This window comes from Dendrobates tinctorius, unplaced genomic scaffold (genome assembly GCF_039654945.1).
Source record: "Dendrobates tinctorius isolate UK_male_01 unplaced genomic scaffold, ASM3965494v1 ptg000126l, whole genome shotgun sequence".
NCBI classification, from domain to species: domain Eukaryota; kingdom Metazoa; phylum Chordata; class Amphibia; order Anura; family Dendrobatidae; genus Dendrobates; species Dendrobates tinctorius.
Window position 1 is genome coordinate 12582699 of NW_027361794.1, and position 27830 is coordinate 12610528.

Sequence of the window (27830 nt, forward strand, 5' to 3'; positions counted from 1 at the left end):
GCTTTCAGACCTCAAATAATGCAAAGAAGACAAGTTCATAGTCATTTAGAAACAACAACAGTGAAGAGCTCAGAAATCAATATTTTGTGGAATAACCATGATTTGTAATCCCAGCTCTCATGCGTCTTGGCTGCTTTCCACCAGTCTTTCACACTGCTCCTGGCGCAAACATTAGGCAGTTTTTCTTTGTGTGATGGCTTGTGACTATCCATCATCCTCTTGATTACATTCCAGAGGTTTTCAATATTAACATGTGACTGGCAATAATTACTGTAACATTTCTGGCTTATCCTGATGTATATATGCTTTTTTTTAACCCCTTCACACCCAAGGGTGGTTTGCACGTTCATGACCAGGCCAATTTTTACAATTCTGACCACTGTCCCTTTATGAGGTCACAACTCTGGAACGCCTCCATGGATCCCGGTGATTCTGACATTGTTTTCTCGTGACATATTGTACTTCATGTTAGTGGTAAAATTTCATTCATATAACTTGCGTTTATTTCTGAAAAAGGAAATTTGGCGAAAATGTTGAAAATTTCTCAATTTTCCAACTTTGAATTTTCATGCCCTGAAATCACAGAGATATGGCACACAAAAAACTTAATAAGTAACATTTCCCACATGTTTACTTTACATCAGCACAATTTTGGAACCAAAATTTTTTTTTGTTAAGAAGTTATAAGGGTTAAAATTTGACCAGCGATTTCTCATTTTTACAACACCATTTTTTTTTAGGGACCACATCACATTTGAAGTCACTTTGAGGGGTCTATATGATAGAAAATACCCAAAAGTGACACCATTCTAAAAACTGTACCCCTCAAGGTGCTCAAAACCAGATTCAAGAAGTTTATTAACCCTTCAGGTGCATCACAGGAATTTTTTGAATGTTAAAAAATAAACATTTAACTTTTTCAGAAAAAAATTATTTCAGGTCCAATTTTTTTTTTATTTTACCAAGGGTAACAGGAGAAATTGGACTGCAAAAGTTATTGTGCAATTTGTCCTGAGTACGCTGATACCTGATATGTGGGGGGAATCACTGTTTCCGCGCATGGCTGAGCTCGGAAGGGAACGAGCGCCGTTTGACTTTTTCAACGCAAAATTGGCTGTAATTGAGATCGGACGCCATGTCACGTTTGGAGAGCCCCCGATGTGCCTAAACAGTGGAAACCCCCAACAAGTGACCCCATTTTGCAAACTAGACCCCCCCAAGGAACTTATCTAGATGCGTGGTGAGAACTTTGAACCCCCAAGGGCTTCACAGAAGTTTATAATGCCCAGGCGTGAAAATAAAAAAATCATATTTTTTCCACAAACATGATCTTTTAGTCCCCAATTTTTTTATTCTCCCAAGGGTAACAGGAGAAATTGGACCCCAATACTTGTCCAATTTGTCCTGAGTACGCTGATACCCTATATGTGGGAGAAAACTACCGTTTTGGCACACGTCGGGGCTCGGAAGGGAAGTAGTGACGTTTTGGAATGCAGACTTTGATGGAATGGTCTGCAGGTGTCATGTCACGTTTGGAGAGCTCATGATGTGCCTAAACAGTGGAAACCCCCCCACAAATGACCCCATTTTGGAAACTAGACCCCCTAAGGAACTTATCTAGATGTGTGGTGAGCACTATGAATCCCCAAGTGCTTCACAGAAGTTTTTTAACGCCCAGGGTGTGAAAATAAAAAAATCATATTTTTTCTACAAACTTGATCTTTTAGTCCCCAATTTTTTTTATTTTCCCAAGGGTAACTGGAGAAATTGGACCCCAAAAGTTGTTGTGCAATTTGTCCCGAGTAGGCTGATACCCCATATGTGGGGGTAAAACACTGTTTGGGTGCATGGCAGAGCTGCACCGTTAGACTTTTTCAACTCAGAATTGGCTGGAATTTAAATCAGACGCCATGTTGCGTTTGGAAAGCCCCTGATGTGCCTAAACAGTGGAAACCCCCCAATTCAAACTCCAACCCTAACCCCAACCCACCCCTAATCCTAATCTCAGCCCTAACCCTAGCCCTAACGGGAAAATGGAAATAAACACATTTTTTTTTATTTTATCATTTTTCCCTGACTAAGGGGGCGATAAAGGGGGGTTTGATTTACTATTTATGGCGGGTTTTATGTTTGACAGCTGTCACACGCTAAAAGACGCTTTTTATTGTAAAAATAGTTTTTGCATCAGCACATTTTGAGAGCTACAATTTTTCATATTTTGACCCACAGAGTCATGTGAGGTCTTATTTTTTGCGGGACAAGTTGACATTTTTTGATCGCTTGACCATACATACCAGAATAGGGATGAGAGGGCCATGCATACCATTATAGGAATGATGGAGCCATGCATACCAGGATTGGGAGATGAGGGGTACCATGCATACCAGGATAGGGGGGTGAGGGATACCATGCATACCAGAATTGGGGATGAAGGGTACCATGCATACCAGGATTGGGGATGAGGGGGATCATGCATACCAGAATTGGTAGGTAAGGGGTGCCATGTATACAAGGATTGGGGATGAGGGGACCATACATCCTGTGGTAGGGATGAGGGGGGACCATGCAAACCAGGATTGGGGGATGAGGGGATCATGCATACCAGGATTGGGGGGTGAGGGGACCATGCATACCATGATTGGGGGGTGAGGTGACCATGCATACCAGGGTTGGGGGGTGAGGGGTCCATACCAGGATTGGGAGGTGAGGCGACCATGCATTTCAGGATTGGGGGGTGAGGGTACCACGCATACCAGGATTGGGGGATGAGAGGACCATGCATACCAGGATTGGGGGGTGAGGAGACCATGCATACCAGGATTGGGGCGTGAGGGGACCATGCATACCAGGATAGGGATAAGGGGGTACCATGCATACCAGGATTGGGGGGTGAGGGAACCATGAATACCAGGATATGGATGAGGAGGTCCAATGCATACCAGGATTGGGGGATGAGGGGACCATACATACCAGCATAGGGATGAGAGGGTACCATGCGTACCAGGATCGCGATGAGGCGGTACCATGCATACCAGGATTGGGGGATGAGGGGACCATACATACCAGCATAGGGATGAGAGGGTACCATGCATACCAGGATAGCGATGAGGGGGTACTATGCATACCAGGATTGAGGGGTGAGGGGACCATGTATACCAGGATGAGGAATGGGGTGCCATGCATACCAGGATTGGGGGGTGAGGGTACCATACATACCAGAATAGGGATGAGAGGGCCATGCATACCATTATAGGGATGACGGGGCCATGCATAGCAGGAATAGCAGGATAGGGATGAGGAGTACCATACATACCAGGATAGGGTTGAGGGGTGCCATGCATACCAGGATAGGAGGGGGGCAGCACATACCAGGATGGGAGACGATATACCAATAAAAATGCTCGCCACCCAGGCGTAGAACCTGTTCATAGCCAGTGTAATATATATATACACACGTATGTGTGTGTGGCTATAATATATACGGTATATATCCAGTACAGACCAAAAGTTTGGACACACCTTCTCATTAAAAGAGTTTTCTTTATTTTCAGGACTATGAAAATTGTAGATTCACTCTGATGGCATCAAAACTATGAATTTACACATGTGGAATTCTATAATTAACAAAAAAGTGTGAAACAACAGAAAATATATGTCTTATATTCTTGGTTCTTCAAAGTAGCCACCCTTTGCTTTGATTACTGCTTTGCACACTCTTGGCATTCTCTTGATGACGTTCAAGAGGTAGTCACCGGAAATGGTCTTCCAGCAGTCTTGAAGGAGTTCCCAGAGATGCTTAGCACTTGTTGGCCCTTTTGCCTTCACTCTGCGGTCCAGCTCACCCCAAACCATCTCGAAATCAGGTCTGGTGACTGTGGAGGCCAGGTCATCTGGCGTAGCACCCCATCACTCTCCCTCTTGGTCAAATAGCCCTTACACAGCCTGGATGTGTGTTTTGGGTCATTGTCCTGTTGAAAAATAAATGATGGTCCAACTAAACGCAAACCGGATGGAATAGCATGCCGCTGCAAGATGCTGTGGTAGCCATGCTGGTTCAGAATGCCTTCAATTTTGAATAAATCCCCAACAGTGTCACCAGCAAAGCCCCCCACACCATCACACCTCCTCCTCCATGCTTCACGGTGGGAACCAGGCATGTAGAGTCCATCCGTTCACCTTTTCTGCGTCACACAAAGACATGGTGGTTGGAACCAAAGATCTCAAATTTGGACTCATCAGACCAAAGCACTGATTTCCACTGGTCTAATGTCCATTCCTTGTGTTATTTAGCCCAAACAAGTCTCTTCTGCTTGTTGCCTGTCCTTAGCAGTGGTTTCCTAGCAGCTATTTCACCATGAAGGCCTGCTGCACAAAGTCTCCTCTTAACAGTTGTAGAGATGTGTCTGCTGCTAGAACTCTGTGTGACATTGACCTGGTCTCTAATCTGAGCTGCTATTATCCTGCGATTTCTGAGGCTGGTGACTCGGATGAACTTCTCCTCTGCAGCAGAGGTGACTCTTGGTCTTCCTGGGGCGGTCCTAATATGAGCCAGTTTCTTAGTAGCGCTTGATGGTTTTTGCCACTACACTTGGGGACACTTTCAAAGTTTTCCCAATTTTTCAGACTGACTGACCTTCATTTCTTAAAGTAATGATGGCCCTTGTTTTTCTTTACTTAGAATTTGTATTATGGCAATAAAAAAGCAGCTAACAGTCTATTCAGTAGGACTATCAGCTGTGTATCCACCAGACTTCTGCACAACACAACTAATGGTCCCAATCCCATTTATAAGGCAAGAAATGCCACTTATTAAATCTGACAGGGCACACCTGTGAAGTGAAAACCATTTTCGGTGACTACCTCTTGAAGCTCATCAAGAGAATGCCAAGAGTGTGCAAAGCAGTAATCAAAGCAAAAGGTGGCTACTTTGAAGAACCTAGAATATAAGACATTTTCAGTTGTTTCACTCTTTTTTGTTAATTACATAATTCCACATGTGTTAATTCATAGTTTTGATGCCTTCAGAGTGAATCTACAATTTTAATAGTCATGAAAATAAAGAAAACTCTTTGAATGAGTTGTGTCCAAACTTTTGGTCTGTACTATATATATATATATATATATATATATATATATATATATATATATATATATATATATATATACACATACATACACACACACACTTAGCTTTGCCGCCATAAAAGGAGGGGGCCCAGACACATTTCTTGCGCAGGGCCCCAAGCTGTCAGTGTCCGCCCCTGAATAGAGCACTAGCTACCTACCACCATAACTCAAACTGATAAACCGATCTATGCTACTGCCTCAGCAATCATGGAAATGCTTGGCTATACAACCAGCAAGAACAACAGAAAACTGGAAAAGAAGACTAAGAGACAAATATCAACGTGACACGAAGGGAAGTCAGCTAACTAACGGAAATACAGAAGGGTGTAAAGATCAAGAATAAGAAAAAGTTGGACAAGTACAAAGGCCTGACACCAACTGAAGCCCTAGAGACTGCTAAACAATGGCTGCAAGACTGGGGAGATACACTACAGAAGCTGAAGCCAAGAGGATAAATGCCCTGTTCTTCAAAGAACCATCCAAGGTGTACTCCTAGAGTTACAGTACAAAGGCAGCAACTCCACCAATAGCAGAGACTGAACAATACTGGAGGGACATATGAAAAAAAAAAGGAAAAAAGGAGAAGGAAAAAACACACAACACCAGTGCAATGTGGCTGCAAGATCTCAGAATGCAACACAGCAACCACTTAGCATAAGAACAAGTCACCATTACAAAAGCAAACATCCAACATTCACAGCTGGACAGCACCTGGCCAAGACATGATCCACACCTACTGGCTAAAGAAGTTAACAGCGGCACCAGAGGCGTAGCTAGGGGTTCAGCTCAGGGGGGGGCGAAACATCTGAGTAGGCACCTAACCCTTGATTAGAACTATGGTGGAACACTTTAAAGGGAATCTGTCACCTCATTTTCGGCCTATAAGCTGCAGCCACAGCCATCAGGGGCTTATCTACAGCATTCTGTACCGGGGGCGAGTGCAGTGTGTGTCGTGGTCCGGTCTGGAGCCTCCCACCTTCTAGAGATGACGTCCTCCTCCTTACTTCTGCTGCGGCTCCTGCACAGGCGTACTTTCTCTGCCTTGTTGAGGGCAGATTAAAGTACTGCAGTGCGCAGGTGCCTGGAAAGATCAGAGAGGTCCGGCACCTGCGCACTGCAGTACTTTACTCTGCCCTCAACAGGGCAGAGAAAGTACGCCTGCGCAGGAGCCGCAGCAGAAGTAAGAGGATGTCATCGCTAGAAGATGGGCGGCGCCGGACCGGACCGCGACACCCATCGGACCGGACCGGATTCCTAGGTCAGTATAATCTAACTCTTTTTTCTTATCTTTCAGGTTACATCGGGAGCTTATCTACAGCATTACAGAATACTGTAGATAAGCCCCTGATGGCTGTGGCCGCAGCTTATAGGCCAAAAATGGGGTGACAGATTCCCTTTAATCATGGGTATAGGGGAACCTCAGCAGATGATCCTGCTGTAACTGAAAATAATTCAGTACACAAAGACCAACACTACCTCCATATGGTGACTATATAGTGGTAGTTACCAGTGCTACAGAACATATAGAGATCACAGCACAGTTACAGATAATGACTTACCGCTGACGTTCTTTCTGATGGAATCGTTCACTTTTCCATCTGGCCTAGACCGACACGACAACTCCTCCAGCCAGGACTCCGCTACAGAGAATACAACAAAGACATATTTGAATTCTCACTTTTCCAGCATTGTCCCAATCTATTCCCAACCTGCACAAACTCCCCATCCTGATGATACCCCAATACTGAGCCACTGCCGTATGTGTCCCTATTACTGCACCTGTTGTGTGGCACAAAAGCAATGTTCCTCATACTTCCCCACATAATAACGCCATCTCTGTGCCTCTTACATTGTAATAATGCCTCCTTTGTGACTCCACGGTTTGACAGCCCCACCACAGTAGCACCAACACTGTATGATGGCCTCCACAGTAGCCTTCAAACTGCCCCTGGAATAGCTCCCACGCTGTATAATGGCCCCCGCATTAGCTCCCAGGCTGTATAATGGCCCCTGCATTACTTCCCAGGCTGTATAATAGGCCCTGTATTAGCTGCCAGACTGTATAATGGCCCCTGCATTACTTCCCAGGCTGTATAATGGCCCCTGGATTAGCTCCCAGGTTGTATAATGGACCCCAAATTATCTCCCATGTTGTGTAATGGCGCCCACTTTATCTCCCACTCCTTGGATTCTGGTCTCTGTCCGTCCCTTTCTGTGTGCTGCAACGTGCAGAAAATAAAAACAGCCAGTAAGTGTGTACAGAGTCCATCATATGGATATAGGTCCCTGAATGTATCCAGGTAACCCTAAAAGGAATACTCTTGTCTGGACAAGACCCTAAAGAGAGGATCGGAAAGAAAGAGGGAAGCAAAAGAAAGAGGGGGAGGTTGAAATATTACACATACGGAAGAAAGTGTGCCCTCTTGTAAGTCTTCTATTTTTTTTCCCCTTCTCCTCCTTTGGGGGCCATATTGTGCAGACTGAGTATACATATGTATCCATATGTGATTGTCTATACACACCTACTGGCTGCTCCTATTTTCTTCTGTTTGGCTCTTTATCATATATATTTACCCTCAACTTTGTGGGGATTTTTTTTTTTTTAACAAATGGCTTTATAATGGGATTTTCATGTTTGTCACCTTGGATTTCATGACATGAGATGACACAGACACTGGACTGATAGCACCCTGACCCCGGCTACAGGACCACATTACAAGATATACATATATATTTATGAAGAGGGGAAGAGGCATAGCCTCATCTGTGGTGTCCTGCAGCCGGGGACAGGTACTGACCAGTCTTGTCTGTCGCTCTTTTTGAGACATGATGAGATTTATGGTGGCTGCTTTCAAGTCCTTTACAGATCGGGTGATGCTTGGGCAATTTGCACTGACAGACACCGATCTGTTTAAAAGTTCAAGCAGCCGCCATAAATCAACTGGCTCAAATAGCAAAAAATGGCTACAAGAATCCGGCCAGCTGTTATCAGGAGGGGAGCAGTGTCCTGCCTCCTCCTCACTGCACAGTGCAGACACCTCGCCCGATACAGCCACCTGTTACTTACTGCTGAGCAGGGAAGAAGCAGCGTCCTAGCCTCTCTTCCTCTTCTGCAGACATCACACAGCCTGCAATGTGAGCGTGTCCACTGGAGGCAGCATAAAGGTACAGTGCCGGCACCCAGCGTCCTAACATGCCCCTCTACAGAACAGACCGCGGTAGTGCAGGGAGATTGTCTCCCTGCTCTACCGCAGAGCTTAACTATATCAGCGTGCACAGCATGCCGATATAGTTACGGGTAGCATAGCTCTGGGTGGGCCCCTGTGAGCGGTGGGCCCGGGGCGACCGCACCCTCTGCCCCCCTGGTAGCTACGCTACTGAGCGGTACATGAACGCATGGCAAAGCAGATGAACCAACTGCTAGAAGCAGTGCTGATCATGAAGGATCATCATAAAGGAACAGTTCCATCCAACTACCACCCAATATCCTGCCTTACAATATCATGGAAACTCCTGTCAGGCATCATAGCCACCAAGCTACAGAACCATATGAGCCAGTACATGAATACAGCTCAGAAAGGCATCGGGACCGACATGAGAGGCTCCAAGTACCAGCTCCTAGTAGGTAGAGCAGTTGCTCGAGACTCAAGATCCAGACAGACCAATCTCAGCACAGCCTGGATTGACTACAGGAAAGCCTATGACTCAATGCCACACACATGGATCTGTAAATGCTTGGCTCTCTACAATGTCAACAGGAAATTAAGAACATTAGTCAGAAACTCAATAGAGCTATGGAGAACAACATTGGAAGTCAACTCAAGACAACTACCATAAGTGACCATCAAATGCAGCATATACCAAGGTGATGCACTGTCCTTATTGCTGTTCTGCATAGGCTTGAACCCTCTCAGTCAGATAATTACAGAGTCTGGCTATGGATACAAGTTCAAGAGTGGAAGCACCATCAGCCACCTCCTCTACATGGATGACATCAAGCTGTATGCGAAAAACGAATGAGACATCGATTCACTGATCCACCTGACAAGGATATACAGTGAAGACATCGGGATGTCCTTTGTACTGGAGATGTGTGGCCGGTTGGTAATAAAGAGAGGCAAGGTAGTCAAGACTGATGAAGTGGAATTACCAGCAGGGCATATAGCAGATGTACAGACATGCGACAAGTACCTCGGCATCCCACAGGGATACGGTAACCATGATAACATAGTAACATAGTAAGGCCGAAAAAATACATTAATCCATCCAGTTCAGCCTATAAAATTCTGTCAGAATAAATCTCCAGATCTACGTCCTTCTAAAGAACCTAACAATAACTGTAAGATACAATATTGCTACGCTCCAGGAAGACATCCAGGCCTATCTTGAACCCTTCGACTGAGTTCGCCATCACCATCTCCTCAGGCAGGGAATTCCAGATTCTCACTGCCCTAACAGTAAAGAATCCTCTTCTATGTTGGTGGAAAAACCTTCTCCTCCAGACGCAGAGAATGCCCCCTTGTGACCGTCACCTTCCTTGGTATAAACAGATCCTCGGAGAGATATTTGTATTGTCCCCTTATATACTTATACATGGTTATTAGATCGCCACTCAGTCGTCTTTTTTCTAGACTAAATAATCCTAATTTTGCTAATCTCTCTGGGTATTGTAGTTCCCCCATCCCCTTTATTAATTTTGTTGCCCTCCTTTGTACCCGCTCTAGTTCCATTATATCCTTCCTGAGCACCGGTGCCCAAAACTGTACACAGTACTCCATGTGCGGTCTAACCAGGGATTTGTACAGAGGCAGTATAATGCTCTCATCATGTGTATCCACACCTCTTTTAATGCACTCCATGATCCTGTTTGCCTTGGCAGCTGCTGCCTGGCACTGGCTGCTCCAGGTAAGTTTATCATTAACTAGGATCCCCAAGTCCTTCTCCATGTCAGATTCACCCAGTGGTTAACCGTTCAGTGTGTAATGGTGATATTGATTCCTTCTTCCCATGTGTATAACCTTACATTCATCATTGTTAAACTGCATCTGCCACCTTTCGGCCCAAGTTCCCAACTTATCCAGATCCATCTGTAGCAGAATACTATCTTCTCTTGTATTGACTGATTTACATAGTTTTGCATTATCTGCAAATATCGATATTTTACTGTGCCAACCTTCTACAAGATCGCTAATAAATATGTTGAAGAGAATAGGTCCCAACACCGACCCCTGCTGTACCCCACTGGTCACAGCGACCCAGTTAAAGAATATACCATTTATAACCACCCTCTGCTTTCTATCACTAAGCCAGTTACTTACCCATTTACACACATTTTCCCCCAGACCCAGCATTCTCATTTTGTGTACCAACCTCTTGTGTGGCACGGTATCAAACGCTTTGGAAAAATCAAGATATACCACATCCAATGACTCACCTTGGTCCAGCCTATAGCTTACCTCTTCATAAAAACTGATTAGATTGGTTTGACAGGAGCGATTCCTCATAAACCCATGCTGATATGGCGTTAAACAGTTATTCTCATTGAGATAATCCAGAATAACATCCCTCAGAAACCCTTCAAATATTATACCAACAATAAAGGTTAGACTTACTGGCCTATAATTTCCAGGTTCACTTTTAGAGCCCTTTTTGAATATTGGTACCACATTTGCTATGCGCCAGTCCTGTGGAACAGACCCCGTTGCTATAGAGTCTCTAAATATAAGAAATAATGGTTTGTCTATTACATTACTTAGTTCTCTTAGTACTCATCGGTGTATGCCATCTGGACCCGGAGATTTATCTATTTTAATCTTATTTAGCCAGTTTTGCACCTCTTCTTGGGTTAGATTGGTGACCCTTAATATAGGGTTTTCTTTGTCTCTCGGCATTTCACCTAGCATTTCATTTTCCACCGTGAATACCGTGGAGAAGAAGGTGTTTAATATATTAGCTTTTTCCTCATCATCTACAACCATTCTTTCCTCACAATTTTTTAATGGGCCTACACTTTCACTTTTGATTCTTTTACTATTGATATAGCTGAAGAACAGCTTGGGATTAGTCTTAGGCTAAGTGCACACATACCGGAACTCTCGCGGAAATTACCGCGAGAATTCCGGAATTCCAGTCCGCAGGAAAATCGCATTTTAAATTCCCGCGATTTTCCCGCGGAAAAACTAGCATTTTGCAAGCGTATTTAGCTTGCAAAATGCTAGCGTTTTCCAAGCGATCTGTAGCATAGCTTGGAGAACTGATTGACAGGTTGGTCACACTCGTCAGACATAGTGTTTGACGAGTGTGACCAACTTTTTACTACTGAGGCCGCCTATGCAGCATCAGTAGTAAAAGATAGAATGTAAGAAAAAATAAAAAATGGTGTTATTCTTACCTTCCGACGTCCCGCGCATCCGTTCCCAGTAATCCTTTGCGAAAATGCCCACGATGGCGTCCGTTCTTGCGGGATCGCGATGACGTCGCGCGAATGACCGCGAGACTTCGCGATCCCGCGAGAACGGACGCCATCGCGGGCATTTTCGCAAAGGACTACTGGGAACGAGAGCGTGGAGAGAAGCGGGAAGACTGCGCGGGACGTCGGAGTGTGAGAATAACAATATTTTTTATTTTGAAATTCTATTTTTTACAGGGATATGGTACCCAAAGCCCGGAGGACAGTCTCCTCTCCTCCGGACCGTGGGTACCATCCGCAATTGTTCTGCTTACTTTCCGCATGGTGTGCACAGCCACAGGCGGAAAGTAAACAGAACAATGCATTCCTATGGGTGCGGGATCGGCGCGATTCCGCAAATTAATGAGCATGCTGCGGTTTTTACCGCGAAGCGATTCCGCCACGGTAAACACCGCAGCATTAGCACAGCATTGCGGAATCCCATAGGAATGCATGGGATGCTTATTTTTCGCGTTTTCGCGGCAAAATCGCGCGGTTAAAACCGCCGCGGAAACGCGAAAAAAACGCCGCGTGTGAACTCAGCCTTACTCTCCTTAGCAAAGTGCTTCTCTGTTTCCTTTTTGGCAGCTTTAATTGTTTTTTTAGATAAAAGAATTTTTCTCCTTATAGTTTTTTAGAGCTTCAACGGTGCCATCCTGCTTTAGTAGTTTAAAAGCTTTCTTTTTACTGTTATACTGTTAATTGCCCCTCTTACTTCTTTGTTTAGCCACATTGGGTTTTTCCTATTTCTTGTCCTTTTATTCCCACAAGGTATAAACCACTTACAGTGCCTATTAAGGATGTTCTTAAACATTTCCCATTTATTTTCTGTATTCTTATTTCTGAGGAAATTGTCCCAGTCAACCAGATTAAGGGCATCTCTAAGCTGGTCAAACTTTATCTTCCTGATGAGGCAAGGAAACTTTGCCTTTCCTGATGAGGCAAGGAAAGCAGCAACATCCAAATACTGTCAAAGGGTAAGACAGGTCCTGAAGAGCCAGCTCAAAGGGAAGAATAAAATCCATGCCATCAATACATATGCCCTGCCAGTTATCAGATACCCTGCTGGCATAGTGTGCTGGCCAAAAGAAAAGAAAGAAGCTGCAGATGTGAAGACACGAAAGTTCCTCACAATGTATGGAGGTCTCCACCCTAAGTCTAACACCCAAAGATTGTATACCAACAGAAAGCATCCAAGCCACCATCATGGGTGAAAAAAAAGAGCATCCAGGAATACATCAGAAAAATGGCACCAAAAGATGAGATGCTGAGAGAAAGCCTAAGGCAGCAACAACAACAGATCTGGAAGGAAGAACAGGAACATGAAGCAGAGCAAGGACTAGGTACCAGATCCATAGAAGCAGGAATCTACCACATAAGACAAAACCCAAGGTGCAGACTATGCAAAGAAACCTCAGAAACAGTCCAACACATAGTGGCAGGATGCAAAATGCAAGTAGGAACAGCGTACACTGAACGCCACAGCCAAGTAGCAGGAATTGTATACAGGAACAAATGCAAAGCATATGAGCTAAGTCCCCCTAAGTCCAGGTAGGAGACCCCAGAAAAAGTGGTGTAGAATGAAAGGGCTAAAATTCTGTGGGACTTCAAGATCCAGACAGATAAACAGGTGTTGGCTAACAACCAGACATTGTCATAGTAGACAAGGATCAGAAGACAGCAATGATAATAGATGTGGCAGTGCCAAGTGACAGCAACATCAGGTTGAAGGAATATGAGAAGCTGGAGAAATATCAGGGCCTCAAAGGAGAACTGGAGAAGATGTGGAAGGTGAAGGCAACAGTGATTCCAGTGGTGATAGGAGCACTTGGAGCAGTGACCCCAAGTTGGAAGAATGGCTACCACAGATCCCAGGAGAAACATCTGAGCTCTCTCTCCAGAAAAGCACAATACTGGGAACAACTAAGATTCTGCGCAGAATCATCAAACTCCAAGGCCTCTGGTAGAGCACCCGAGAACAAGAAAGGACCACCCCCATTGGAAGGAAGTTTTTTATACACTATTACATTAAATAGAACCAGATGGTACCCATCACAGAACATTTCAATAATCCGCCTTGATCCGTTTCCCCAACAGCTTCATCAGGAGGTTTGATAGAGACATGTTAATTCATGATGTTCAGCATAGTGTGCCCAATAGCCAGGTGACCATGTTTAACCCCTTAAGCCCCAAGGGTAGTTTGCACGTTCATGACCGGGCAAATTTTTACAATTCTGACCACTGTCCCTTTATGAGGTAATAACTCTGAAACGCTTCCATGGATCCCGGTGATTCTGACATTCTTTTCTCATGACATATTGTACTTCATGTTAGTGGTAAAATTTCATTCAAATAACTTGCGTTTATTTGTGAAAAAAAGGAAATTTGGCGAAAATTTTGAAAATTTCTCAATTTTCCAACTTTGAATTTTTATGCCCTTAAATCACAGAGATACAGCACACAAAAAACTTGATAAGTAGCATTTCCCACATGTTTACTTTACATCAGCACAATTTTGGTACCAAAATTTTTTTTTGTTAGGAAGTTATAAGGGTTAAAAGTTGACCAGCGATTTCTCATTTTTACAACACCATTTTATTGTTACGGACCACATCACATTTGAAGCCACTTTGAGGGGTCTATATGATAGAAAATACCCAAAAGTGACACCATTCTAAAAACTGCACCCCTAATGGTGCTCAAAACCACATTCAAGAAGTTTATTAACCCTTTAGGTGCGTCACATGAATTTTTTGAATATTTATAAAAAAATGAACATTTAACTTTTTTTCACAAAAAAAAACTTCAGGTTCAATTTTTTTTATTTTACCAAGGGTAACAGGAGAAATTGGACTGCAAAAGTTATTGTGCAATTTGTGCTGAGTACGCTGATACCTGACATGTGGGGGGGAACCACTGTTTCGGCGCATGGTAGAGCTCAGAAGGGAAGGAGCGCCGTTTGACTTTTTCAATGCAAAATTGGCTGGAATTCAGATCGGACGCCATGTCACGTTTGGAGAGCCCCTGATGTACCTAAACAGTGGAAACCCTCCACAAGTGACCCCATTTTGGAAACTAGACCCCCCCAAGGAACTTATCTAGATGTGTGGTGAGAACTTTGAACCCCCAAGGGCTTCACAGAAGTTTATAACATACAGCCGTACAATTAAAAAATCATATTTTTTCCACAAAAATGATCTTTTCACCCTCAATTCTTATTTTTCCAAGGGTAACAGGACCCTAATAGTTATTGTGCAATTTGTCCTGAGTACGTTGATACCCCACATGTGGGGGTAAACCACTATTTGGGCACATGGCAGAGCTCGGAAGGGAAGCAGCGCCATTTGACGTTTTTGGCTGGAATTGAGATCGGACACCATGTCGCGTTTGGAAAGCCCCTGATGTACCAAAACAGTGAAAACCCCCCACAAATGGCACCATTTTGGAAACTAGACCCCCCAAGGAACTAGATGTGTGGTGAGCACTTTGACCACTCCAGTGCTTCACAGAAGTTTATAACGCCCGGGCGTGAAAATAAAAAATCGTATTTTTTCCACAAACATGATCTTTTAGTCACCAATTTTTTTATTTTCCCAAGGGTAACAGGAGAAATTGGACCCCAAAAGTTGTTGTCCAATTTGTCCTGAGTACGCCGATACCCCATATGTGGAAGAAAACTACTGTATGGGCCCACGTCGGGGCTCGGAAGGGAAGTAGTGACGTTTTGGAATGCAGACTTTGATGGAATGGTCTGCAGGTGTCATGTGCATTTGGAGAGCCCCTGATGTACCTAAACTATTGAAACTCCCCACAAGTGACCCCATTTTGGAAACTAGACCCCCCACGGAACTTATCTAGATGTGTGGTAAGCACTTTGAACCCCCAAGTGCTTCACTGAAGTTTATAACGCTCGGGCGTGAAAATAAAAAAATCATTTTTTTCCACAAAAATGATATTTTTGCCCCCAATTTTTTATTTTTCTAAGGGTAACAGGAGAAATTGGACCCCAAAAGTTGTTTTGCAATTTGTCCTGAGTAGGCTGATACCCTATATGTGGGGGGTAAAACACTGTTTGGGCGCATGGCAGAGCTTGGAAGGGAAGGAGCACCATTTGACTTTTTCAACGCAGAATTGGCTGGAATTGATATCAGACTCCATGTTGCATTTGGAGAGCACCTGATGTGCCCAAACAGTGGAAACCCCCAATTATAACTTCAACCCTAACCCCAACACACCCCTAACCCTAATCTCAGCCCTAACTCTAGCCCTAGCCCTTACCCTAGCCTTAACCCTAGCCCTTACCCTAGCCCTAACCCTAATGAGAAAATGGAAATAAATACATTTTCTTTTAATTTTATTATTTTTCCCTAACTAAGAGAGTGATAACGGGGGGTTTGATTTACTATTTATGGTGGGTTTTTATGTTTGGCAGCTGTCACACGCTAAAAGACACTTTTTATAGTAAAAATAGTTTTTGCATCACCACATATTGAGAGCTATAATTTTTCCGTATTTTGACCCAACGAGTCATGTGAGGTCTTATTTTTTGCGGGACGAGTTGACGTTTTTATTGGTACCATTTTCGGGCACGTGACATTTTTTGATCGCTTTTTATTCCGATTTTTGGGACGCAGAATGAACAAAAACCAGCGCTTCATGAATTTCTTTTGGGGGGTGCGTTTACACCGTTCCGCGTGCGGTAAAATTGATAAGGCGCTTTTATTCTTCGGGTCAGTACGGTTACAGCGATATCTCATTTAGGTCTTTTTTTATGTTTTGTCGGTTTTATGCAATGAAAACTATTTTATATAAAAAATAATTATTTTTGCATCGCTTTATTCTGTGAGCTAGAACTTTTTTATATTTTTGCTTATGATGCTGTATGGCAGTTCGTTTTCTGCGGGACAAGATGACGTTTTCAGCGGTACCATGGATATTTATATGTATCTTTTTGGTCGCGCGTTATTGCACTTTTTGTTCGGCGGTATGATAATAAATCAATATTTTTTGCTTCGTTTTTTATTGTTATTTTTTAAGGGGTTTGCTAAAGGGGTTAACTAATGGGACAGTTTTATAGGGCAGGTCGTTACGGACGCGGCGATACCAAATATTTATACTTTTATTGTTTTTTGGTTTTTTTATTTCCAAAAAATGAATTTATTGGGGGAATATTTTTTTTTCTTCTAATTTATTTAGCGATTTTTAAAAAAATTATTTTAACACTTTTATTTGTTTTTAACTTTATTACATTGTCCCAGGTGAGACATCACTGTCCTGTGACAGATCGTTGATCTGTCACATCACAGATCACTGTGACAGATCAGCAATCTGTCACAGGCACTGCTGCAGACTTCCTCGTGCCTGTGCTATGCAGGCACTGAGGAAGCCGGCTGCCTGCATGCCCCCGAAGGTCCCCGTCGCCATCTTGGTTTCGGGGGCCTGCAGGGATAGAGCCCCCCGCAGCAGCGCTGCACATTGCGCTGCTGTGGGGGGCTCAGGGAAGCATGGAGGGAGCCCCCTCCCTGCCAATGCTTCCCTTTAACCCCCGGTACACCGCGATCGTGTTTGATCACGGTGTGCAAGGGGTTAACGTGTCGGGGGGCGGTCACTGACCGCCCCTGACACATTGTGCTGGGTGTCAGCTGTGATAATTAGCTGACACCCGGCCGCGATCAGCGGCGCTCACTACGTGGGCGCCGCTGAACTCTGTGACGTACTATCCCGTCCCTGGGTATTAAGTCCCAGGGCACATGGATGGGATAGTATGTCACATGGGATTAAGGGGATTAAGGGGTTAAATATCATACGTCAAAAAAAGAAAATGGACCACACCTCCAAAAAAATCATATGTTGATCTAATGCCGCTAGGTAAAACTATATATTACAAAACATGAGATTCTTAGTTTAATATTCTGATCAGACTGTATGAAGCCCACTGCCACATCACTGCAAACCTCTCTATGGGCCCATATCGGTTTAAAGCAGCAGCATCATGCACTAACCACTGTCGCAGCGACAATGCACCAGCAGGATGGGAGGCCTGGTGCCTCACAGCGCCCATGCTACAAGACTGAGCCCCCATGACTCCTTACCGCACCGCCCCACCAGCATAAAACCACAGCACCAACACCAAATGAAAGGAGCATTGAAACTCACCTTCCTGAAGTTCTCCAGTGAGAGCAAAAACAGGATAGATCCCTTTTTGCAGTCTCCTGCTAATTTAAAATCATCTGTGAATTAGCAGAGACTGGAAAGAAAGGGATCCAGTCTATTTTTGTTCTCATTGTAGAGCTTTAGGAAGGTGAGTTTCAATGCGCCTTTTGGGGTTGGTGCTGTGTGGCGCCTATTTTTCTGTGGTTTTGTGCTGGTGGGGCGGTGCGTTCTGGAGTCATGGGGACTCCATCGCGATGCCGCTCCTTTAAGGCACTAAGAGGTTTGCCATGAGGTGGCAGTCTGCGTCATACAGTCTGATCAGAATGTTAAACTAACAACCTCATGTTCAGTTATATGTATAGTTTTGCCTAGCAGCATTAGATCAATATATGATTTTTGGAGGTGTTGTCCATTCTCTTTTTTAACATATTAAATACCCTACATCATCCAAAACCGCTCCCCAGACTAGGAGACCCATTCCCATTCCTAGAGGTGAATTGTTATACAGAAAGGGGTCTACGTTAATGTACTGCGCTACTTCTCATGCGCTAGAAGTCCAATAATGTCCATCCTCTAGCGTGCATGTCCAGAAGTGACATGCTTTATACTGAAATGCCAGATAAGCTGATTGCCACCGCGCCACTCGTACCCAGGACTGCACACCCCCGTAGTTATGTGTTCCACGCTGGAGTGCATCTAGGGTCATTGTCTCTTATCTGCGACTGCGCATGTCCGGAAGCATGCATTCCACGCCGGAGACCATAATGAATTTGGATTGTATTCCACCAATATAGAAAAGTCCATTCTCTGACATCAGCGCCATGGGAGACTAAAAACAAGTATTGCACATCCTCCCATCATGCAATAAAAGTGAGCTCCCTATCTTACTTGAGTGTATACGAGTTGGTGACTCTAGGTTAAGCACCTGTTCACATTTAGTTTATGCTTGGATGTGACGCTCAGTTTTTTTAAATTCCCATCATGCAATAGGCATGCAGATCTATTTTATCACTACATAAAATATGGGATGATGGCCCACAGTATATTCCTAAATGGTGAAATGTGACCCACATTCCATAATTAGAGATACACAAGGATCACCACACTTGTTACTTACTAAATAGTATACGTGGAATATAACTGAGAAGAAATGATTCTGATGTAGAAGCTCAGATACCTCAATGAACTACAACAATATGTGACCTCCATTCACAGGGAACTGAGTAGCAATAGGTAGAGGATAAAATCAAAATATGTAATCCAGAATGGGGCTGTATTCACACAAAACAGGCATAGGAAATCGGCTCATTGAGTCCCTTAGGGGCTCGTGAATCCAATCTAAAAATCCTCTCACTTTCCTATTTGAGGACACATCTATTGTGATCACCTCCTCTCACATTGGGTTTCACCACCTCAATGACACAAAAGGAGACGTCTCTGGTGTCACCTCAACGTACACTGTTCATGTGTCTTGCTAATGGGGTGTCCCGACCATGGCGCATATCACCCAAATACTCCTCCTCTCTCCTTTTAGACTCCTTCTTGGGCGTGCCTACATAATCTAGGGGCAGGTGCATGTGGCCATATAAGATAAGATAATCCTTTAATCGTCCCACCATGGGGAAATTCAGAGCATTACAGCAGCAAGGCAGGAACAAGCACAGATACAGATGCATAAAGGCATTACATTGACAGTTGGTAGGTACATATACGGGGAAAAAAAAAAAAAAAAAAGATATAACCGGACTATCACAACTTTGGATCTATCAGTTCACTGTTTGGGTCGTTCTCCGTTTTGGACAGTGCTGGTTATACAGCCTAACTGCAGCAGGAAGGAAGGACTTTCGATAGCGCTCCCTCTCACATTTAGGATGAAGTAGCCGGTCACTGCCAGTACTGCACATCTTTGTCACGGTCTCATGCATGGGATGGGAATCATTCTGCACCATGTAGCTCACCTTGGCCAGTATCTTCCTGTCGCCTACTTCCTGAACTGGATCAAGGGGGCATCCCAGGACAGAGCTGGCCCTTCTAATCAGTTTGTCCAGCCTATTCCTGTCCCTGGTTGATATGCCACTACCCCAGCACACCACACCAAAGAAGATGACTGATGCCACAACAGAGTTGAAGAAGGATGCAAGGAGTGCCCCTCTAACTCCGAAGGCTCTCAGCCTTCTGAGCAGATAAAGCCTACTGTGGCCCTTCCTGTACACTGCATCCAAGTGATGGGCCCAGTCAAGCTTATTATTGAGGATCACACCAAGGTACTTATAGGTGTCGACTATCTCAATGTAATTTCCCTGAATGTTCACCACTACTGGTGGATTTTTTCCCTTGCGAAAGTCCACCACCAATACAAGTCCTGAGGTTTTACAATTGGAATTATGTATGGACACTACAATAGCAGTTTGCAGTTTTTACTAAGCAACATCCGTTGCTGTTTATTTCTGGAAAACACCCATGGAGTCAAAATTGTGCCTTTATTTGTAGATAGATTCCCAGTGGGGTGCAATTTCCAAAATGCGGTAACTTAAGGGGGGCATTCAGCTCTTAGGGGCTCTGTATATGGAATGTGCAAACCACAGTGGGGACAATAAGTATGTGACACACCGCCGATTCTACAACTTTTCCCACCTACAAAGAATGGCGAGGTCTGGAATTTTTAGTATAGGTACCCTGCAACTGTGAGAGACAGAATCTAAAATTAAACCAGAAAATCAAATTGTATGTTTTCTAAATAATTAAATTGCATTTTACTGCATGAAATAAGTATTTGATCACCTACCAATCAGCCAGAATTTTGTCTCTCACAGACCTATTAGTTTTTCTTTATGAAGCCTCCTACTTTGCACTCATTACCTGTATTTATTGCACGTATTTAAACTTGTTAGCAGTATAAAACATACCTGTCCACACAATCACACTCCCAACCTCTCCACAATGGCCAAGACCAAAGAGCTGTCTAAGGACACGAGGGACAAAATTGTAGACCTGCACAAGCCTTTGATGAGCTACAGGACAATAGACAAGCAGATTGGTGAGAAGGTAACAACTGTTATCACAATTATTAGAAAAATGAAAGGAATAGAAGATGACTGCCAATCTCCCTCAGCCTGGGGCTCCATGCAAGATCTCGCTTCATGGGGTAAGGATGATTCTGAGAAAGGTCAGGAATCAGCCCAGAACTACACGGGAGGACCTGGTCAATGACTTGAAGAAATCTGGGACCACATTCTCAAACATTACCATTAGTAAAACACCACAGCATCATGGATTAAAATCCTGCATGGCACTCAAGGTTCCCCTGTTCACGCCAGCAGGCTATGTCCAGGCCCAATTGAAGGACACCAATGACCATCTGGATGAACCAGAGGAGGCATGGGAGAAGGTCATGTGGTCAGATGAGACCAAAAGACCACCCCCGGGTTAGCCCCCCAGTGAGAATTTGGGTAAAAAGATCGTAAATATCTCATTTTGTAGGGGTGATCTAACGTTAGTTTTGGTTGATCAAACCGGATCTAACAAAGATCTAATGAATGTAATCATTTTTTACCCAAATTCTCACTAAGTGGGGGCTAACCCGGGGGTGGTACCAAAAGAGAACTTTTTGGTATCAACTCCATACGTCATGTGTTGAGGAACAAGAAGGATGAGTATAACCCCAAGAACACCGTCCCAACCATGAAACATAGTAGGGTAAGCATCATACTTTGGGGGTGCTTTTCTGCAAAGGGGACAGCACGACTGCACCGAATTGAAGAAAGGGTGGATGGGGTCATGTATCGAGAGTTTTTGTCCAACAACCTCCTTCCCTCAGTAAGAGCGTTGAAGATGAGTCGAGGCAGAACAATGATCCGAAACACACAGACAGGGCAACTAAGGAGTGACTACTTAAGAAGAATTTCAAGGTCTTGGAGTGGCCTAGCCAGTCTCCAGACTGGTACCCAACAGAAAATCTTTAGAGGGAGCTGAAACTCAATGTTGTCCACCGACAACCTGAAAACTGAAATACCTGGAGAAGATCTGTATGGAGGAGTGGGCCAAAAATCCTGTTTTTCTATTGTTTCAAATACTTATTTCATGCAACAAAATTCAATTTAATTATTTAAAAATCATACAATGTGATTTTCTGTTATTTTTATTTTTAGATTTTGTCTCTCACAGTTGAAGTATTCCTACAGTAAAAATTACAGACCTCTCCATTCTCTGTAGGTGAGAAAACTTGTAAAATTGGCAGTGTATCAAATACTTATTTTCCCTACTGTATCCTAAGAAAATGTGTTCTCCAAGAATCAAATAGCGCTCTTTCCCTCCCGAGTCTCGCCGTGTTGGTGTGAAGTACTGTACAGTCACATATGGGGTATTGCCACATTCATCTGAAATTGACACATTTTGGTGCCATTTTTACCTATTTCCCCTTGCAAAAACGTAAAAATGAGGTTTAAACAAATTTTTTTGTGGTAAAATGTAAATATTTTTCCTTCATCGCCCAATGGTATAAAATTCTGGGTCAAAGATGAACAAATCAAGAGGTGGAGTGTGTAACATGGGGTCACTTGTGGGGGTCTCTGCTGTGTTGGCTTGTTAGGGACTCTTCACATGTGACACGTCCGCAATCTATTCCAAATGGCGTCCCTTCCCTTCTGAACCTATGGGGTATCGGCGCACTCCTATTACCCTTATGAAAATGCAAAACTTGGGGCTACAGTAACATTTGTGAGGGAAAAAAAGTAACATTGTCATTTTTTCCTTCCACATTGCTGAAATTCCTGTCACACTATCCAAATTCAGATATTGTCCTGTCAGAAAGGAGAATACTGGGAACAAAGGGTTAATAGGACTCACAGGAGGAATCGGCCCAGAAAGGAGAAGATCCAGGAGCGTTTGCCACGAATACGGCTGCTGTGTGCGCACAGGACCTGTGATGAGGTCACAGGAGGGGAGGAGTCAGGGGTCACATGATCAGGGCCTCAGTGTATGCAGGACTCTGCTGTGCTGGTTGTCATAGTGCTGGATGAGGGGAACTTTATGTGTGGGGTCAGGAGGGGTTTACAGTGTGGATGTAGCAGGGCCGTGTGTGTACGAGGTGTACGGAGCGGAGCCGTGTGTGTACGAGGTGTACAGAGCGGAGCCGTGTGTGTATGAGGTGTACGGAGCGGAGCTGCGCATGTACGAGGTGTACGGAGCCGAGCCGTGTGTGTACGGAGCAGAGCTGTGTGTGTATGAGGTTTACGGAGCGGAACCACGTGTGTACGAGGTGTACGGAGCGGAGCCGCGTGTGTATGAGGTGTACGGAGCGGAGCCGTGTGTGTATGAGGTGTACGGAGCAGAGCCGCGTGTGTATGAGGTGTACGGAGCAGAGCCGTGTGTGTATGAGGTGTACGGAGCAGAGCTGTGTGTGTACGAGGTGTACGAAGCAGAGCCGCGTGTGTACGAGGTGTACAGAGTGGAGCCGTGTGTGTACGAGGTGTACGAAGCGGAGCCGTGTGTGTATGAGGTGTATGGAGCGGAGCCGTGTGTGTACGAGGTGTACGGAACGGAGCTGTGTGTGTATGAGGTGTACGGAGCGGAGCCGTGTGTGTACGAGGTGTACGGAGCAGAGCTGTGTGTGTATGAGGTGTACGAAGCAGAGCCGTGTGTGTACGAGGTGTACAGAGTGGAGCCGTGTGTGTATGAGGTGTAGGAAGCGGAGCCGTGTGTGTATGAGGTGTACAGAGTGGAGCCGTGTGTGTACGAGGTGTACGGAGCGGAGCTGTGTGTGTGTGAGGTGTACAGAGTCGAGCCGTGTGTGTATGAGGTGTACGGAGCGGAGCTGTGTGTGTATGAGGTGTATGGAGCGGAGATGTGTGTGTACGGAGCAGAGCCACATGTGTACGAGGTGTATGAAGCAGAGCCGTGGGTATGAGGTGTACGGAGCGGAGCCGTGTGAGTACGAGGTGTACGGAGCGGAGCCGTGTGTGTGTGAGGTGTACAGAGTGGAGCCGTGTGTGTACGAGGTGTACGGAGCGGAGCCATATGTGTACGAGGTGTACGGAACGGAGCTGTGTGTGTATGAGGTGTACGGAGCGGAGCCGTGTGTGTACGAGGTGTACGGAGCAGAGCTGTGTGTGTATGAGGTGTACGAAGCAGAGCCGCGTGTGTACGAGGTGTACAGAGTGGAGCCGTGTGTGTATGAGGTGTAGGAAGCGGAGCCGTGTGTGTATGAGGTGTACAGAGTGGAGCCGTGTGTGTACGAGGTGTACGGAGCGGAGCTGTGTGTGTGTGAGGTGTACAGAGTCGAGCCGTGTGTGTATGAGGTGTACGGAGCGGAGCTGTGTGTGTATGAGGTGTATGGAGCGGAGATGTGTGTGTACGGAGCAGAGCCACATGTGTACGAGGTGTATGAAGCAGAGCCGTGGGTATGAGGTGTACGGAGCGGAGCCGTGTGAGTACGAGGTGTACGGAGCGGAGCCGTGTGTGTGTGAGGTGTACAGAGTGGAGCCGTGTGTGTACGAGGTGTACGGAGCGGAGCTGTGTGTGTTTGAGGTGTACAGAGTTGAGCCGTGTGTATGAGGTGTGCGGAGCTGTGTGTGTATGAGGTGTACGGAGCGGAGCTGTGTGTGTACGGAGCAGAGCCACATGTGTACGAGGTGTATGAAGCAGAGCCGTGGGTATGAGGTGTACGGAGCGGAGCCGTGTGAGTACAAGGTGTACGGAGCGGAGCCGTGTGTGTGTGAGGTGTACAGAGTCGAGCCGTGTGTGTATGAGGTGTGCGGAGCTGTGTGTGTATGAGGTGTACGGAGCGAAGCTGTGTGTGTACGAAGCAGAGCCGCATGTGTACGAGGTGTACGAAGCAGAGCCGTGTGTATGAGGTTTACGGAGCGGAGCCACGTGTGTACGAGGTGTACGGAGCGGAGCCGTGTGTGTGAGGTGTACAGAGTCGAGCCATGAGTATACGAGGTGTGCGGAGCTGTGTGTGTATGAGATGTACGGAGCGGAGCCGTGTGTGTACGAGGTGTACAGAGCGGAGCCGTGTGTGTATGAGGTGTACGGAGCGGAGCTGCGCATGTACGAGGTGTACGGAGCCGAGCCGTGTGTGTACGGAGCAGAGCTGTGTGTGTATGAGGTTTACGGAGCGGAACCACGTGTGTACGAGGTGTACGGAGCGGAGCCGCGTGTGTATGAGGTGTACGGAGCGGAGCCGTGTGTGTATGAGGTGTACGGAGCAGAGCCGCGTGTGTATGAGGTGTACGGAGCAGAGCCGTGTGTGTATGAGGTGTACGGAGCGGAGCCATATGTGTATGAGGTGTACGGAGCAGAGCTGTGTGTGTACGAGGTGTACGGAGCGGAGCCATATGTGTATGAGGTGTACGGAGCAGAGCCGTGTGTGTATGAGGTGTACGGAGCAGAGCTGTGTGTGTATGAGGTGTACGAAGCAGAGCCGCGTGTGTACGAGGTGTACAGAGTGGAGCCGTGTGTGTACGAGGTGTACGAAGCGGAGCCGTGTGTGTATGAGGTGTATGGAGCGGAGCCGTGTGTGTACGAGGTGTACGGAACGGAGCTGTGTGTGTATGAGGTGTACGGAGCGGAGCCGTGTGTGTACGAGGTGTACGGAGCAGAGCTGTGTGTGTATGAGGTGTACGAAGCAGAGCCGCGTGTGTACGAGGTGTACAGAGTGGAGCCGTGTGTGTATGAGGTGTAGGAAGCGGAGCCGTGTGTGTATGAGGTGTACAGAGTGGAGCCGTGTGTGTACGAGGTGTACGGAGCGGAGCTGTGTGTGTGTGAGGTGTACAGAGTCGAGCCGTGTGTGTATGAGGTGTACGGAGCGGAGCTGTGTGTGTATGAGGTGTATGGAGCGGAGATGTGTGTGTACGGAGCAGAGCCACATGTGTACGAGGTGTATGAAGCAGAGCCGTGGGTATGAGGTGTACGGAGCGGAGCCGTGTGAGTACGAGGTGTACGGAGCGGAGCCGTGTGTGTGTGAGGTGTACAGAGTGGAGCCGTGTGTGTACGAGGTGTACGGAGCGGAGCCATATGTGTACGAGGTGTACGGAACGGAGCTGTGTGTGTATGAGGTGTACGGAGCGGAGCCGTGTGTGTACGAGGTGTACGGAGCAGAGCTGTGTGTGTATGAGGTGTACGAAGCAGAGCCGCGTGTGTACGAGGTGTACAGAGTTGAGCCGTGTGTGTATGAGGTGTAGGAAGCGGAGCCGTGTGTGTATGAGGTGTACAGAGTGGAGCCGTGTGTGTACGAGGTGTACGGAGCGGAGCTGTGTGTGTGTGAGGTGTACAGAGTCGAGCCGTGTGTGTATGAGGTGTACGGAGCGGAGCTGTGTGTGTATGAGGTGTATGGAGCGGAGATGTGTGTGTACGGAGCAGAGCCACATGTGTACGAGGTGTATGAAGCAGAGCCGTGGGTATGAGGTGTACGGAGCGGAGCCGTGTGAGTACGAGGTGTACGGAGCGGAGCCGTGTGTGTGTGAGGTGTACAGAGTGGAGCCGTGTGTGTACGAGGTGTACGGAGCGGAGCTGTGTGTGTTTGAGGTGTACAGAGTTGAGCCGTGTGTATGAGGTGTGCGGAGCTGTGTGTGTATGAGGTGTACGGAGCGGAGCTGTGTGTGTACGGAGCAGAGCCACATGTGTACGAGGTGTATGAAGCAGAGCCGTGGGTATGAGGTGTACGGAGCGGAGCCGTGTGAGTACAAGGTGTACGGAGCGGAGCCGTGTGTGTGTGAGGTGTACAGAGTCGAGCCGTGTGTGTATGAGGTGTGCGGAGCTGTGTGTGTATGAGGTGTACGGAGCGAAGCTGTGTGTGTACGAAGCAGAGCCGCATGTGTACGAGGTGTACGAAGCAGAGCCGTGTGTATGAGGTTTACGGAGCGGAGCCACGTGTGTACGAGGTGTACGGAGCGGAGCCGTGTGTGTGAGGTGTACAGAGTCGAGCCATGAGTATACGAGGTGTGCGGAGCTGTGTGTGTATGAGATGTACGGAGCGGAGCCGTGTGTGTACGAGGTGTACAGAGCGGAGCCGTGTGTGTATGAGGTGTACGGAGCGGAGCTGCGCATGTACGAGGTGTACGGAGCCGAGCCGTGTGTGTACGGAGCAGAGCTGTGTGTGTATGAGGTTTACGGAGCGGAACCACGTGTGTACGAGGTGTACGGAGCGGAGCCGCGTGTGTATGAGGTGTACGGAGCGGAGCCGTGTGTGTATGAGGTGTACGGAGCAGAGCCGCGTGTGTATGAGGTGTACGGAGCAGAGCCGTGTGTGTATGAGGTGTACGGAGCGGAGCCATATGTGTATGAGGTGTACGGAGCAGAGCTGTGTGTGTACGAGGTGTACGGAGCGGAGCCATATGTGTATGAGGTGTACGGAGCAGAGCCGTGTGTGTATGAGGTGTACGGAGCAGAGCTGTGTGTGTATGAGGTGTACGAAGCAGAGCCGCGTGTGTACGAGGTGTACAGAGTGGAGCCGTGTGTGTACGAGGTGTACGAAGCGGAGCCGTGTGTGTATGAGGTGTATGGAGCGGAGCCGTGTGTGTACGAGGTGTACGGAACGGAGCTGTGTGTGTATGAGGTGTACGGAGCGGAGCCGTGTGTGTATGAGGTGTACGGAGCGGAGCCGTGTGTGTACGAGGTGTACGGAGCAGAGCTGTGTGTGTATGAGGTGTACGAAGCAGAGCCGCGTGTGTACGAGGTGTACAGAGTGGAGCCGTGTGTGTATGAGGTGTAGGAAGCGGAGCCGTGTGTGTATGAGGTGTACAGAGTGGAGCCGTGTGTGTACGAGGTGTACGGAGCGGAGCTGTGTGTGTGTGAGGTGTACAGAGTCGAGCCGTGTGTGTATGAGGTGTGCGGAGCTGTGTGTGTATGAGGTGTATGGAGCAGAGATGTGTGTGTACGGAGCAGAGCCACATGTGTACGAGGTGTATGAAGCAGAGCCGTGGGTATGAGGTGTACGGAGCGGAGCCGTGTGAGTACGAGGTGTACGGAGCGGAGCCGTGTGTGTGTGAGGTGTACAGAGTGGAGCCGTGTGTGTACGAGGTGTACGGAGCGGAGCTGTGTGTGTTTGAGGTGTACAGAGTTGAGCCGTGTGTATGAGGTGTGCGGAGCTGTGTGTGTATGAGGT

The 27830-nt window shown here is 46.4% G+C and overlaps 1 protein-coding gene across 2 annotated transcripts in view; it reads right to left on the bottom strand.

The window, feature by feature from the left end:
• Positions 1–22693, bottom strand: part of LOC141047298 (uncharacterized) — a 44887-nt gene extending 22194 nt beyond the window's left edge. For both annotated transcript variants that reach the window (XM_073542353.1, XM_073542352.1), the window contains exon 1: positions 22574–22693. The gene's annotated coding sequence lies outside the window, so the exon portion shown is untranslated. The remainder of the gene's footprint in view (positions 1–22573) is intronic.
• Between the last annotated feature and the right edge of the window lie 5137 nt (positions 22694–27830).